The following is a 17,053-nucleotide window of genomic DNA, read 5'->3' on the forward strand; positions in this document are numbered from 1 at the left end:
GAAAAGGGTCGCTTCAAAAAGCAGAGGAGCGAGGGGTAATAAAGATTCCATTTAGTTGCAAAGATTTAAGTAAAGTTTGAGGACAGTTAGGTGACGTGTTGAAATGTGGAAAACCACAGTGGAAGGGGAAAAGACCCGATAAAGTTCAGTTTCAGCAACCAACATCCGATGAAATCCTCAGGACCCAGTGACTGCATTCTGCATAAATAATAATATTGGCTGAGGTCCCAGGAATGTCATTAGATACCATTTTGGATGATTCTTATGGACTTGAGGTGAGGTCCATTTTGTTACAAATCAGCGTGTGCATTTAACAACAGACATACACAAAAATACGTATCCATGACCATGAAAATCTTACTACTTTCCCTAGCTCACACTTTATCACATAATAATGAATTTCTTCTTTAAAAAAAAATAGAGACCTAATTTTGGTCAGCTTTAATATGATTCCTTGGTTGGGTGTGGTGGATCCTGCCTGTATTCCCAGCACTTTGGGAGGCTGAGACGGGCAGATCGCTTGAACCCAGGAGTTTGAGACTAGCCTGGGCAACATGGTGAAACCCTGCCTTTACAAAAAATACAAAAATTATGCTGGTGTGGTGGTGTAAACCTGTAGTCTCAGCTCCTGTGGAGACCTGAGAGAGACCCTGTCTCAAAGTAAATAAATAAATATGGGTCCTTATGACATTAGATGACTCAGACGTGGGTCTTGTTTTTGGTTCATTTATTCTCTTTTCCTCATTACTGTAAGTTGACATGTAGTAACTGTACATAGTTATGGCATACAAAGTGATATTTTGATATGTGTGTACAAGGTAATAAATCAAGGAAATTAACATAACATCACCTCAAACATTTATTATTTCTTTATGTTGGGAACATTCAGAATCCTCTCTTAGGTATTTGAAAATACACAATAGAGTTAACCCAATTTATTTTACAGTGCCATGGAACACCAGAAGGCATTTCTCCCATCTAGATATAATTGCTTATTAAGTAACCAACCTCTCTGCATGCTCTTCCAAGCCTCTGTACCCATAATTTTAGTCTCTGCTTCTGTGAGCTCAAAATGGTTGTTTCTTAGCTCCCACATATAAGTGAGAACATGTGGTATTTATCTTTCTGTACCTAATTTATTTTGCTAGACAGAGACTCAGGTCTTGGCCAAGAGAAATGAATAAATCTGCAGATACCAAAGGCTAAGTGATTGGTTTGTACTTAATTTATAGAATAATAGCTTTGTTTCAAATTTTAAATAACTTGAATATAATCTTACTATTTCCCCTTCCTACACATGTATCACATATTAAATATATATCTTATGTATATAGAAAGAAGAAATGTTATATTTTTAATTCATATATCTATACACACAGATATATATTTTTTAAGATCTAAATTTGGTCCTATTAAAATACGACGCATGCTGGGGTAGAATGACTCCTTGGGATTCAATGTCTGAGCAAGGAAACAAGGCTTGGGAGACAGAATATTGTATGCGATTGGAATAAGTTGCATTCTGATTATAAAGGAATCGTTTAGGGCTTACTTTTTGCTAGATTCAAGATGTAAAGACAGAGTCCAGTCCTGATGTATTCTCTAAGTGAGAAAATCTCTTCCATAAACAGAAACCATATCCTGATGCAAAGACAGAGTCCGTCATGGTGACTCTGAGACAAGTGAGAAAATCTCTGCCTTAAACAGAAACGTGTTTTACACTGGACACAATGTGAAACAGCAAGGATGGCTTATGAAAAGCCAGTTTCACAAGATGATTCTATGAGCTGTTCCAGGCAAGAGGGAGAGAGCAGACAGCAAGATAAATGTGTAGAAGAGGATGTGAGATCAATAAGACAGTGATGCAGGTCAGGATGAGGCACCCTGAGCACAGAGATGCAGGCAGAGCCACTCAGACAGACCTGGGAGGGACTTGGGGCAACAGCCCAGAGAGGGCCTGGCTTCTGTGCAGCCCTTACCGTGAGAGGGGGCGGATGGGGAGGGGCAGCCCTTACGGTGAGATGGGGTGGATGGGGAGGGGCAGGTTCTTGGGTTTCTGCTCTCAAGGTGCCCCCTATCAGATAGGGGGTGAGGAGCCATGATTAAGGGGTATCACATGGCAGTTATTTTGTGGTGATGAAACAGTTTTGTATCTTGATTGTGTTGATTGTTGCACAAATGTATACACGGAAGAAAGCTGCATAGCACCACAGATGCACACACACAGCGAACAAATGTGTGCCTGTAAAAACTGGTGAGAACCCAACAGGGTGTTTAGTGAACAGATTGCACCAATGTCAATTTCCTGACTCTGCTAATGCGCTATAGTTATACAAAGTGTCATATTGGGGAAGCCGGGGAGGGTTCTGGGGATTCTACTTACTATTGTTGCAACTTCCTCTGAGTCTATAATTGTTTCAAAATAAAAAGGTTTTTAAAAGGAGAAAAAAAAGGAAAACCTCTCCTGAGCTCTGCTTCTTCAGTGGGTAGCCTGTGTCTGGATGGAGGGGAGGGATGCGTGTGTGTGTGTGTGTGTGTGTGTGTGTGTGTGTGTGTGTTTCTGAACTGGACATCTTTTTTTTTTTTTTTTTTAAGACAAGGTCTCATTCTATTGCCCAGGCTGGAGTGCAGTGGTGCGATCACAGCTCACTGCAGCCTCAACTTCCGAGGCTCCAGTATCCTCCCACCTCAGCCTCCTGAGTAGCCAGGACCACAGGTGTGCCACCACACCTGGCTAAATTTTGTATTTTCTGTCGAGACAGGGTTTCACCATGTTTCCCAGGTTGGTCTTGGATTTCTGAGCTCAAGCAATCCACCCGACTTGGCCTCCCAAAGTGCCAGGATTACAGGCATGAGCCAGTGCCCCCGGCCAGAACTGGGCATCTTCCTCCGGAGGAGCTGAAGTCAGAAAAATGCCCCTAATCCAGTGCGATTCCAGCCCTGGCTCTGAGATGAAGGTCCCCATAGAGCTCTTTTACTGGGATGAGGGCGAGGCAGTCAGGTCTTCTCATTTTTTACGTGGTATCAAAGGTCTCTGACAGGGCGTCCAATCCAAATTCTGAGATGATGGAAATGTTCTCCGTGCTGTTCAAAAGGAGTGGAATCAGCTCCATGTCACTGTTGAGTACCTGAAATATGGGTAGTGCAGATGAAGAACTGAATTTGTCATCTTAAGTATATGAATAAGTTGTTTAAATTCAAGTAGCTGCATGCAGCTAGTTTTTACTAAACGGGGCAGCGCAGGTCTGGGGAACTAGGGATTGAAGGAAGCTGGAAAGACCTTTCCCTGGCTTTGGGGTCTGTGGTACAGCCAGAGATGGGAACAGGCCCTAAGAGGGCCTGGTGGGGCTGGAGTTTGGAAACAGGAAAGGTGTAGGTCAGGTTTGATGGGAAACAGCTGGGATCTCTTGTCATTCGTGAGCTCTTGGTGACACATGCAACTACAGTAATAAATAATGGAATTCACTTTCTCAAAAATGCATTTCCTCTGTATGTAACCTTTACTCTTTTACAGAGACACACCCTTTCTCCAACACAGGCACATACACACACCTTCTGTCACACACGCTCTGATGTACACTCTCCCACTCTCTGTTCCAGTCTTTCTGTCACACTCACACCTTGTCTCCATCTCTCATCCATAGTCTGTCCCACAGCTGAAACGCACATGCACACCTAACACACATGCGCCCACAGACACGCTTTCCCTGGCCCTTGTCCTCACCCACTGACAGACAAATGTCTGCAGTTCTCTCTGCTTGTGCTGTCTGTGTCTGGCTTTGGAATCAGGGTAAAGCTAATCTCATGGGGTGGACTACGAGATGTCCTCTACTCTTGGATTTTCCGGGCTCTTGCTGCTGCATGGCTGTCATTTGGATCTGTTGATGTGCTGAAGTCCTCCAGCCACTTCCTCCTCAGTGGCATATCTTCCCATTGCATGACCTGCACAAGAGCCCCTCTGAGTCACTGTCTCCTCTTCTTCAAAGTGCAGGTAATAAGGCTGGGCATGGTGGCTCACACCTGTAATCCCAGCATTTTGGGAGGCTGAGGTGGGAGGATCCCTTGAGCCCAGGAGTTCAAGACCACCCAGGGCAACATAGTGAGTCCTCTCCTTTACAAAAAGTCAAAATATTAGCTGGTCATGGTGGCACACACCTGTGGTCCCAGCTAACACCAGGGATCAAGAGGCTGATGTGACAGGATCCTTTGAGAGCCCAGGTGGTCAAGGCTGCAATGAACTGTGATTGCACCACTGCACTCCAGCCTGGGTGGCAGAACAATACCCTGCCTTTAAAAAAAAAAAATGCAGATAATAGCAGAGTCTACCTCCAATGTTGTTCCGAGTAGTAAATGAGTTAACATTTATAAACATTTTAGAACAAAGTCAGGTGCATAAGATGCTGTACATAAATGTATATTAAATATTACTGGAGCAGCCACTTCACTGTTATCCCCATTGCCATTGTTTATAATACAGTCACGTGCCCCATAAGGATCTTTCAGTAGAGGATGGACCTCATATACAATGGTAGTTCATCCCATTATACATTATAATCTCATAAAGTTATAATGGATCTGTCCTATACAAGTGTACCTTTTTATATATTTTATACTGTATTTTTACTGTGCCTTTTTTGTCTAGATGTTTAGCTACACAAATACTGTTGTGTCACAGTTGCCTGCAGTATTCAGCACAGTCACATACTGCACAGGTCTGTAGCCCAGGAGCAATAAATAGGCTGCACCGTGTGGCCCAGGTGTGTAGTAGGCCGTCCCATCTAGGTTTGTGTAAGTGCACTCTGAGATGTTCCCACAATGATGCAGCTAGCAATGCATTTCTCATAATGCATCCCCATTGTTAAGTGACACACCACTGTACTTAGAACAATGTTCACTGACACAGCAAGGACCAGCATGTGTCGTGTCCGTTTAAAAACAGCTATTGGCTTCCTATTACTTTCATGGTGAGGTCTGTTCACAAACAAAATTTCAACCAATGTAAAGATTAAATTGGCTTTTATTAGTGATTCATAAATCAGGTAGCATTTCATCTAGAGATTTGGAAAAGGCACTCCACTGGGCATGGCAGCAGAGTCAATTTTTATAAGGTAGGTTGAACAGGAACAAGGGAACGACATAATAGAAAAAGCGGGGCTGGTTGGCTGGGTGCGGTGGCTCACGCCTGTAATCCCAGCACTTTGGGAGGCTGAGGCAGGTGGATCATGAAGTCAGGAGATTGAGACCATCCTGGCCAACACGGTGAAACCCCGTCTCTACTAAAAATACAAAAAATTAGCTGGGCATGGTGGCGGGCGCCTGTAGTCCCAGCTACTTGGGGGGCTGAGGCAGGAGAATGGCGTGAACCCGGGAGGCGGAGCTTGCAGTGAGCCGAGATGGCGCCACTGCACTCCAGCCTGGGTGACAGAGCGAGACTCCGTCTCAAAAAAAAAAAAAAAGGTAAATTATGAATGATGGCTGTAAAAAAGACTAACTGAATGAATCTTAAGTTGGATATCCCTTTTCACAAGGCATGTTTTTAAACCATAAAATTAGGTTTCAGGCATCAAATGTGGTCCGATGGCACACCTTGAGTAATAACAATAGCTACCATTTATTAAACACCTACCTACTCTGTGCCAGACACCTTGGTATGCATCATCTTAATCTTCACATCTGCCTGAAAAATTGGTGTTAGGATCCCAGTTTTGCAATTAAGAGACTAAGGTCCAGCTTGATGAAACGGTGTGCCTGATGATACCTGGCAGAGGCAGTGAGGGGGCCCAATCCCAGTTCTGTCTGACCCCAAACTCCTGCATTTGTCTCTGCTCGACTTGCCTCTTCTTGATGATGCCTTTACAGAACTGAATAGGACAGCCTTAATGAGGCAAAGAACATTGCTGAAGGTCCACACCAGCAAGAAGTGAAATGAGCTGGCCAGGGTACTCCACTGAATTAAAGAGAATCTGGATCTTCTGGGATATCAGCGGGGAGATTGTCTGGCCTGGAGAGTCTGTGACTAAATCCTTCAAGAGTCAACAGCAAGCCTAGGGCAGGCCAGCAGAGCCCGGAGCCTCCTCTACCCATACTCCTCATGTGGTTTGAGAACTGTGGAAGATTGATTCAGGTCAGTGGGACAGGTCCTGAATGAACACAGAGGGGACATTTAGCTTGTAATTGTGTGGTCTCCAGAAAAACACGGACTGGCAACAGAGATAAAATCCCCTCTCATTCAGAGGCTTCAAAAACAATCAGATTGGCTGGGCACGGTGGCTCACGCCTGTAATCCCAGCACTTTGGGAGGCTGAGGTGGGCAGATCACAAGATCAGGAGATCGAGACCATCCTGGCTAACATGGTGAAACGCCGTCTCTACTAAAAATACAAAAATTAGCCATGCGTGGTGGCGGGTGCCTGTAGGCCCAGCTACTCAGGAGGCTGAGGCAGGAGAATGGCATGAACCCGGGAGGCGGAGGTTGCAGTGAGCCGAGATTGCGCCACTGCACTCCAGCCTGGGTGACAGAGCGAGACTCCGTCTCAAAAAAAAAAAAAACATCTGATTATTAACAAAGGGGTCCCAGGATGGACAAGAGGCACAGTTTTAGAACAGAGGCTTAGGTGAAGAACAGGCTTAGGAAGCCTCTGTTCCTACCCCGCTCCAAACATATGAGTCCCTCTTTACCCTTTAGGGACAGTAGTGAGTTTTGGAGTCAGGCAGCCCTGGCCTCAAGTTCTGGCTTACTAAGTATTAGTGGTGCAACTTTGAATAAGTCACTTAACTTCCTGAGCTTCACTTTTTCCATCTGTAAAATGGGGACAATGATGGTTCCTCTTTCATAGCATTATTGTGAGGATTCGATGGTGACAACAGCTAACGATAGTGCGCATTCACCTGTGCCAGACACTGTTTTAAGCACTTTACATGTAATTATCTCCCTCATTGAGTAAGACAATGCATATAAAGTTCCTAACACAGTACTAGGTACTTATTAGGCATGTAATAAATAATTATATTACTGCTAAAGATGGCAAGATCAGTGCCTGCTGAGGTTCCCACTTCATTACTTGATTCATGAGGTTTTCACATTTTTTTTCCTTAGGCTCCACCAGTCAGTCTTCCTATAGCTTTTACCCGGTTTTAACCTGTGGCAGGAGTCCACAGTGCACCCTCTCACCCATGGCAGTTATTTCCCAGACACAGTTCCTATGCACCCTCCTCACTCTCCACCTCTAGCTAAGTCTTCTTCTGCGGGACAAATGCCCCCATACCTCCCCTGGCCATGAGTCTAGAGTCTGCTCATGGCTCTCCTCAAAAACATTACCCAGAACCAACCACAAAACTCTCCACCTGGGCCAAGAAGGATGTAGAAGAGCAGGGCCGCCCCTCTGTGCTTAGATCTCTGGACTGCTGTCCCCACTGTCCTTGCAGTCCAGATTTACCCACATTTTGCTAGCAGCCGCATCACCCCTTTGGCTTATAGGAAGCTTGTGGTTCTCCAAGAGCCCTAGATTTGTTTTCTATGGGGATATTGTTGCTGATGCTTTAGGTGAACAGCAAGCCACATCTCTCTAATGTTACTTATAAGCTGTTTAATTTGGAGGCCTCTGAATAGGATTGAAACATTTCACTTTTGACCATGTCCTGATGTTGCAGCCTGTTGAAGGCATCCTGCATGGTGAGTCTGTTGTCACTCATATTCACCGTCTCTCTCAGTTAATGCCATTGTCCTTGCACAATCAGATTTTCTTTCTCGTCCTAAAGCATTAGTCAAAATGTTAAATAGGAGAAAGCCAAAGGCACAGCCCTGTGACTGGCCACACTGGGAGTCATCTGCCCCCTCTGGTCCTACAATTAAACCTACTGAAAATTGCTCCCAACTTCCACATTCTGTAGTCCTCATTTCTGTGTCTTGTACTCCCGAAAATCATGAAAAGTCTTCCTAAAGCCTGTGCTGAAACCTTGATATGTGCTATGTCCTAATTTCTCTGAGCTGTCAATGAATAATTCGATGAATAAGGGTGGTTGTAACTGGGTCGGTTCTTGGTGAACACACCCACTCCTAGGGAGCTCTGCTCTCCTCTGTGTGATCACACGTTGTTTGTACAATCAGCTCTTCTCAAACGCTGCTGACGATAAATACCCGAATCCCCTATTGCTGAAGTCACCGTTTTGGGCTCTCAGGAAACCTGAACCCTGCCGCGTCCCCTGCCACCTAACCCTTCCCTTCACTCATCTCCCAAAGATCCTTCAGGTGCTCTTTCTGGATCCCAGCTACAATGTCCTGCTGTCTTGACAGGTACTTACTCTGGCCCTGGAGACATAGGCTCATTGAAAGCATCTAGGTGCCCTCTAACAGTCTCCTCGTCTTTCATTTTATGCTTGCTCCACTATCTCCTGTTTCCTGGTCATTCTCTACCGGTACATCCTGTGTGTCTCTGTGACAGGCCTGGAGATGAGAAAGTTTTGCATTCTTTTCAACATCCATCCATGCTTTCTCCTAATGCACCGTACGAAGTCCCTTTTGTGGTCCATGGCATTATCCCAATGCTTCAGCTCATTCTACGATTGAGCACCTGCAGGGTCCAACAGCTTCCTGCTACCTCCGTTCCAGATCCTGACTTCCAGTTCTTTCCATGGCCCTAAGTATGTGTCATAAATTTTATTGAAATATAACAAACAGTTCAGTGAATTTTCCCAAAGTGAACACACTCATGTAACCAGCATCAAGAACCAGAACGTTACCAGCACCTGAAAGTCATGTTGTTGGCCAGTCACTAACCTTCCCCGGGATGACCACCATGCTGACCGCTAACACTGTAGATTGGGTTCTGCCTCTTCTCAGGCTTGATATAAATGGAATCCCTGTCTGTCCTCTTTGTGTCTGGCTTCTTTCACTCAACATTGTGAAATTCACCCATATTGTTGTATATGACTTTAGATATTTTATTCTCATTGCCATATGGTTGCCTTAACCTTTAAAAAATCTGATGTCATCACGAAGATCTGAATGTATGGTTTTCTTTTCACCTACCCCCAACCTGGCTGGTTGTGGTCTCACTTGTATCTATTCCTGCCTCTATTCTTAAACTTCTCCATGCTATTCTTCATTTACCCTGCCAAACTGACCTTTCCAAATCATGTCACCCCCCACCCCCCGCCAGCTCAATGCATTCAATGGCTCCCTGTTACCTCTGGGGTACAAACTCCCATGCCTGGTATTATAAGCCATTTACAATGTGGCTCCAATGTTTCCAGCTTTAGGACCAGCTCTCTCTCCCTGCACCCTTTATATTCTAACTACTTAGAATATATTAGCTGGCCCATAAACATGGACCACTGTTCTGCCTCTATACCTTTGCTCATGCTATTCCTTCATCTTGGAACACTCTTCCCACTCTTTCTCCCACTGACAAAATCCTTTGAAACTCAGGTCAAATGTCACCTCCTTTGTGATACCTCCTCCAGTCACTCCAGCAGAAATAATTGCTACCTTTTCTCAGCATCCATAGTAAGGCTTGGTTCATGCTGAAAGATAGTACTAATCACTTCTTTAAAAGTTAGTTACCACATTTCACCATTCTAACACAGACATTCTTATTCATCTCTGGAATCAGGATGCACTTTGCCATTGATGGCATCTTGTAGTTGGAAGTATTTTTTTTTTCTTTCTTGTTGATACATAAAATAATGGTGTTTAAGATTCAGTGAAATATGTTTAATGTTTATCTCAGCATATTCTAGGAAAGCTTGCCGCACTGCATTGTATAGTTCGTTGTCTACAATTCTGTGTTCCTTTTCATGTGTGAGACCATAGACACACACAAAGCCAGCAATCTGTTGAATGAAGAGATGTGCACCATGCACTAGTACCTGAACATTTACTAGGTCATGGGAGGCAGCGTGGCAGGGAAGACCTCTGAGTGTGGTTCTTCATGAGGTTCCTCACAAGGTTGAAAGAGTTACCCTTTCCTCCTGAGGTGCTGAGGCCCAGGAGACAGTGGTGGAGGGCTGGAGAGAGCCACAGAAATCTCTCTTCCTTGTGGCTGGCTGTCATGTCAGCTTGCATCGGGGCAGGGGAGGAGAAGTTACATAGGATTAGTTTAATGCCCAATCCTTGATCAGCAAAGCAAGCTTGATTCAATTATAACATCATTCCTATTGGGTAAATAGGATTTGCTTCTCAAGGATCTGATGTATGGCCTGGTTTTCAGGAGCACGCTATGATAGAACGCAGTAGCATCCTGTTGTGCCGATCTTATTCCAAGCCTCCCTTTTTGAATAACAACAGTGGGTCTTTTAATTTGCTTTTTCCTAATGAAATCAGTTATTTCTCCTGCCCCCACCACCACTCTATGTTATATTAAATAACAAAGGACACAGATAGGCTGGCATCTGACTTTAGTGGTATTTCAGTTACCTTTTGCTCGTTTCTTAATATTTCAGCCTTTCAAATTTCATAGGTGGTTTAGGTAAAGGCCAGTATGTTTGTCTTAGTCCATTTGGGCCGCTATAGCACAATACCTTAGACTGGTAATTTACAAACAGAAATTTATTGCTCACAGTTTTCTGGAGGCTAGGAAGTCCAAGAGCAAGGCACCAGCAGATTTGGTGACTGGCGAGGACCTGCTCCTCATAGATGGCGCCTTCTGTGTCCTCACCTGGAGGGCAAGACTCCCTCAAGCCTCCTTCATAAGGGCACTAATCCCATTCAAGAGGGTGGAGCCCCCATGAGCCAATCACTTCCTAAAGGGCCCACCTCTTAATACCACTGCAGTGAGGATTCGGTTTTAACACAATTTTTTACTTTTTTTATTTTTATTTATTTATTTTTTCTGAGACAGAGCCTTGCTCTGTCGCCCAGGCTGCAGTATAGTGGCATGATCTCAGCTCGCTGCAACCTCTGCCTCCTGGGATCCAGTGATTCTCCTGCCTCAGCCTCCTGGATAGCTGGGATTATAGGCACGCACCACCACACCTGGCTAATTTTTCATATTTTTGGTAGAGACAGGGTTTCACCATGTTGGCCAGGCTGGTCTCAAACTCCTGACCTCAAGGGATCCGCCCGCCTTGGCCTCCCAAAGTGCTGGGATTACAGGCATGAACCACCACACCCAGCTGGTTTTAACACAAATTTTAGAGGGACACAAACATTGGGACCGTAGGAGTGTCCTATTGATTTTTCACATGCTTCTGAAATTTGGAATTATGACATAGTCAAATGGTTTGGGATGATCCACTTTGTATGATGAATGATACTCTCATATGTTGTGTGAGACACTGCACTATCCTGCCTGCAAAAGACCCCCTGAATTCAGATGGATCTGTGGCTGTGTTTAAAGGATTGGTTGAGGAGAAAGTTTGCTCCTGGGTTCATTAGGATTACTGAACGAGGTAACAGTTTTACAAGATTTCCTCCAGTTTCGGGTTGGCTTTATAAAGAATCACTATATTTATCAGGTATTGCTTTCTGTTGGATGGTTTTCCTGGGTATTTCAAGGGCATTGGGGATTGCCAGACCTATGAGCATGATAAAGTTCAATTGCATGGCCATCTGGACTTCCTTTGGGGAGTTTCTTTGATCGATATCTTTATTTTGTCAGGATCCAGGAAAGCACTTAATTCTTTCATATGATGTTCATTATCTTTTAGCAAATTAGATGCTGCTGGGAATTTTCTAAATTCCATCTTCTCCTTCAGAAAATGGATACCATCGCTTGCAATGTGAAAAACACAATAAAAAGTTTCTTTCTGCCAAGAGTAGCAAACTCTGGCTAATAGGTCTAAGGATAAGGAATAACTGGCGGGGGGCGGGGCGGCGGGTAAAAACAGATTTATTTTTCACTTCGTACCCTTCTATATTTTGAATTATCTTTTACCGTAAGCATATATTCCTTTTTTTTTTAAAAAAAAGGTTCTTGTATTACTCTGCCATTTTTTATTGCTTTTGTTTCTATTTTTCTCCTTTTCTTCTTTTCCTTTTGTGAAGTTTGTGCAGAGGATGACAAATTCAGTTCATTTAAAAAAAAACTCCAACAACAAAACAGCAACCAACCCACCATATTTGGTTTCTGTATTTACTATTGTTTTTTCCTGTTTCAGTTTTCTTTTTATCTCTGCTCTGGTCTTTCTCAATATTAGATTTACTCTTATAATAGAAATAAAATTAAAAAAAAAACAATGTCAGCATCTCTAAACTGTGGGAGGGGGAGCTGTTAGGAACCCTTTAGACAATCTGAGTGGAGGGGTGGGGGTGGTGGCTCACGCCTATAATCCCAGCACTTTGGGAGGCTGAGGTGGGCAGATCACCTGAGGTTAGGAATTTGAGACCAGCTTGGCCAACATGGCGAAACCCCATCACTACTAAAAATACAAAAATTAGCTGGGCATGGTGGCATGCACGTGTAGTCCCAGCTACTCGGGGGGCTGAGGCAGGAGAAACACTTGAACCCGGGAGGTGGAGGCTGCAGTGAGCCAAGATCACGCCACTGCACTCCAGCCTGGGTGACAGAGCAAGACTCCATCTCCAAAAAAATGAAAAGAAAAGAAAAAAAAAAGTATTTCCTTCAATGGATTCTGGGATTAAATGAGATTATAGTGTATGTGGATCACTTCACACAGTGCCCTAACCCCCCTCTTTTTTTTCCTTTTTTCTTTGTTTCTTTTTTCTTTTCTTTTTTTTTTTTGAGACAGAGTCTTGCTCTGTCACCCAGGCTGGAGTGCAGTGGTGCGATCTCGGCTCACTGCAACCTCTGCTTCCCGGGTTCAAGTAATTCTCCTGCCTCAGCCTCCCAAGTAGCTGGGTTTACAGGTGCCCACCACCATGCCTGGCCAATTTTTTGTATTTTTAGCAGAGACAGGATTTTGTCATGTTGGCCAGGCTGGTCTCGAACTCCTGGCCTCAGGTGATCCGCCCACCTCGGCCTCCCAAAGTGCTAGGATTACAGGCGTGAGTCACCGCGCCCTGCCCCTTCTGGAGACTTGCTGCTTACTTCCTGCAAACCTGGCCTGAGGTGATTTGGAAATGGGGCCTCTTCTTTGGAGAAGAGAAGGGAGGCTCGTTGTGGGGTTTGGGCAGCTCCCTCGGCTCTCCAGCCGCCACGTGCTTGTCTGCATAGTGAGGCTGTTAAGTGGCATCTGATGCTTTCTCCCACGGCTGGTGCTCTCTTCGTCCATGAACCCTGGGATTGAATTAGGGATGGGGATTGCCATTTTGCATTTTCTGTGAAGTCCTATTTTGTTTTTTGAGACAGAGTTCCACTCTGTCACCCAGGCTGGAGTACAGTCATATGATCACGGCTCACTGCAGCCTTGACCTCCTAGGCTCAAGTGATCCTCCCACCTTAGCCTCCTGCATAGCTGGGACTACAGGCACGCACCTGGCTAATTTTTAATTTTTTTTATAGAGATGGAGTTTCACCATGTTGCACAGGCTGGTCTCGAACTCCTGGGCTCAAGCAGTCCTCCTACCTTGGCCTCCCAAAGTGCTGGGATTACAGGCATGAGCCACCTCACCCGGCCATGTGGGGAGTGGGGAGTTTTGAATCATCAAAGGTCTAGAGTTAGTGCCCCAAATCTCTGAAATCCTCTTAAAGCATGTGCTGGGATGGGTTGTGACCCCAAGGTCAGCCCTGCCAGGTGCGAACAGGTGAGCAACACCTGCTCCTTCTCAAGCCACCCATTCACTCCACCTGTTGGAGTCTTTGTTCCTGAATCCAGTGCCCTCTTCCCTCCCCAACACTCTGCCAGGTCTGCTGGGCTCATGCCCTTTCTCCCCTCCACACTGGTCCCAGCACAGGCATGAGGGTCATCAGTGCCCTCATCTCCATGTCTGTCCCCTTGGGGCTTGGAATTGAGCCATGTGCATACACTCAGGGCCTGGTGGTTCCCACACTGCGGCTGGGCCTGCATGTCTCTGCCTCCCAGCTTCGCATCCACAGTATGAGGGGCAGCAAGTGCCCAGATCTGAAGATGTCCCTGCCCCTGTCCACCTCTGCCTTCTGATCAGTTTTCTGCCTTGGCCCCTCCTCCTCCTTGTCCATTCTTCCAGTTGATTTGAGCCTTGGCAGCAACCATCACCCCCACAAGGTGACCAGCTATTGTGTTTTTGCCATGTACCGGGCACTGTGCTAAGTGCTTTCTGGGCGTTATTCTTAACAGCCCATGAGGTAGGTAGTAGTCACACCGTCTTACAGATGAGGAAGCTGACAGAGAAGTGAGATAACCTGACCACATAGCGAATCAGGAGTGGTGCTGGAGTATTGATTAGCAGGAGCATTGATTAGCAATTACATCTCATTCCCCTCTCCCTGCAGCCCCTCCCTGGCAACCACTAATTACCATTCTGTCTGTGGATTTGCCTGTTCTGTGCATTTCATGGAAATGGAATCACACAACACATGGCCTTTTGTGCCTGGCTCCTTTCTCTTGGCGTCGTGCTTTCTAGGTGCATCCGTGTTGTTGCACAAAAATTACATCAGTACTTCATTCCTTTTCTTTCTGTTGCCTTTATAGTCATATGCTATCATTGTTTATTCTGTTTATTTTTATTTTTGAAAACTAATTATTTTTATTTCTTTTTATGGGTGAACAATATTCCACGGTACGGAACAACAGAATTTTATTTATCTGTTTATTGGCGGATGGACACTTAGATAGTTTGCCCCTTTTGGCCATTATGAATCATGTCATGTTTCTTGTTCCTTTTGGTTTGGTGTTCCCAAGAAACTCTTTGCAGTGCCCAGTTGTCTGTATTCCTCTAGCTTGGCTATTTGGAAAGCAAGAGAAAGCATAGCTGAGCATGGGCGAGTGGCTGGGAGGGGTGTGGGGAGGGATGAAGAAAAGGGGAGTTGCAGGCTTTGGGAGAACCCTGCGTGGAGGGGGCCTTACATCTGGCCCCAGAGCCATCTGCTGCTAGGTGGGTGTTTTTCCTGTGGTTGATTATTAATTAGGGACCTGTCTTCATCTCAGGCAACTCTTCCTGAGCACGAACTCTGTCTTTCCACACAACTTGGAATAAAAGGATTGGAGAAAGAGAGTGAAGGGGTCCCTTTGATCAGTGGTCCAGGGCACTCTGTCTCTAGGGAACCAAATTCATTTCTCCCCCCAGATCCTTCACTCATTAGAATGGGATTCTGCAAATCACTCACCCTCTCTAAGTGTTACTCAGCCCCTCCTCTGCCCACCCTGCCGGGCTGATGTGGGGATTACCAGAGATAACAGGAGATGTCCTCCAGAAGTTGTAAGGCATCACACCCACGTAAAAGATGAACAGGGAACCGCCCTCCACTGGCCTGGAGCCACCCAAGCAGCCTCTCTGTGTTCAGCCACTACTAAGTCTCCGGCTTATTCCTTCTGGCATTTAGTAAACCCTTACATATCACTACTGAAGTTCTGATCCTCTTTCTTAATATTCTCCTGCATTTAGTGATTTTTCTAGCCCCATACTGTGATATTAATAAGTAGGCCCTATGAAAAGTTTAACATGACAGTGCAGAGATCTGAGGACCGAGGGATTACATGACCTTCCCAGGTCCATGTGGCTCTAGTGGGATTGGGGTCCAGGCCCCCACTACACCAGCCCTCTGCCTTTCTGTATCGTCTCATCTATGTGAAGCCATCGCCCATGCAGTCTTTCTTTTTCTTTTCTTTTCTTTTCTTTTTTTTTGAGACAGAGTCTCAGTCTGTCACCCAGACTGGAGTGCAGTGGCGCGATGTCCGCTCACTGCAAGCTCCGCCTCCCGGGTTCATGCCATTCTCCCGCCTCAGTCTCCCGAGTAGCTGGGACTACAGGCGCCCACCACTACACCTGGCTGCTTTTTTTTGTATTTTTAGTAGAGACGGGGTTTCACCGTGTTAGCCAGGATGGTCTCGATCTGACCTCATGATCCGCCCGCCTCGGCCTCCCAAAGTGCTGGGATTACAGGCGTGAGCCACCGCGCCCGGCCTCGCCCACTTAGTCTTTCTAATCCACTTTATAAAGTGCTCGCTGAACTCCATGATCTTCCTGAGACCCAACTTTGATTCAGATGGCTCTACTTGGAAGCCAGTAAACAATGGGATCAGAAGTTAGAACCAATTATCACAATTCTCCCTCTGGTCTTTCTGTCAGTAACGTATCAATGGCTGTCTGCATTGCAAAAAGATTAACCAGGATCTTCTCTGATAGAGACTTTCAGAAGATACAGTGTCTACACCAAGAGGCACATGACACAACCTGGACTCTGGGAAAACCACCAGGTGCACCCACATGAAGGTACCATGGAAATTTATTACGTTGATTTAAGAATAACAATTATGGATTATAGTCAGTGTCCCATGTGTAAGAGGAAGCTATGAATCAGTTAAGCCATATGTTCAAATGTGCCAGTTTTTATTCGCCTAGTCAAGAAGTATTGCTGAAATCACAAAATTAAATACACATTTGAAAGTCAATTCTGGTTCACATTTAATAGACAATCTTTCAAGCTAATGTCTAAACATGACTCAATTGTTGAACATTATTGTGAAGAGATCTCCCTGAAACAGTCGTGCTATATTACAATTTAAAAAATGAATATGTTTCTTTAAACAAGAGTTTTAGATTGACATAAAGATTGAGCATGTAATACACAAAGTTCCGACATCATTCTCTTCTCTCATCCTACCTTATAATTCCACCTAATATTCACATCTTACATTACTGTGTTATATTTGCTAAAATTAATGGGCAAATATTGATACATTAGTATCTAAAGTCTGTCATTCACATAGTGTTCTTTCTTCCTGTTACACATTTCTATGAATTTTGAAATATTTACTATGTTATGTTTACCATTTCGAACTCATAAGGAATATTCTCACTGCTCCAAAAATTCCCTCTTCTTTACTTATGAATCTCTGTCCTCTTCTCCAGAAATCATGCCAACTATGGATATTTTTACTGTCCCCTTGGTTTTGCCTTTTCCAGAATGTCGTATAGTTGGAGTCATATATTAGGTTGGTGCAAAAGTAATTGCGGTTTTCCCATTCTTTAAATGCCAAAAACCGCAATTACTTTTGCACCAACCAAATATTATGT

The 17,053-nt window shown here is 44.8% G+C and overlaps 1 long non-coding RNA gene across 1 annotated transcript; it reads left to right on the plus strand.

Annotated features, from left to right (window-relative positions):
* The first annotated feature begins 4,756 nt into the window (after positions 1-4,756).
* LOC107970230 (uncharacterized) lies at positions 4,757-16,271 on the plus strand. Its single transcript, XR_001712648.2, has 3 exons — positions 4,757-5,108; positions 5,860-6,124; positions 16,106-16,271. It is a non-coding gene; the product is annotated as an uncharacterized LOC107970230 (long non-coding RNA).
* The last annotated feature ends 782 nt before the right edge of the window (positions 16,272-17,053 follow it).

The sequence above is a fragment of the Pan troglodytes genome, chromosome 23 (assembly GCF_028858775.2).
Source record: "Pan troglodytes isolate AG18354 chromosome 23, NHGRI_mPanTro3-v2.0_pri, whole genome shotgun sequence".
In the NCBI taxonomy this organism is placed as follows: domain Eukaryota; kingdom Metazoa; phylum Chordata; class Mammalia; order Primates; family Hominidae; genus Pan; species Pan troglodytes.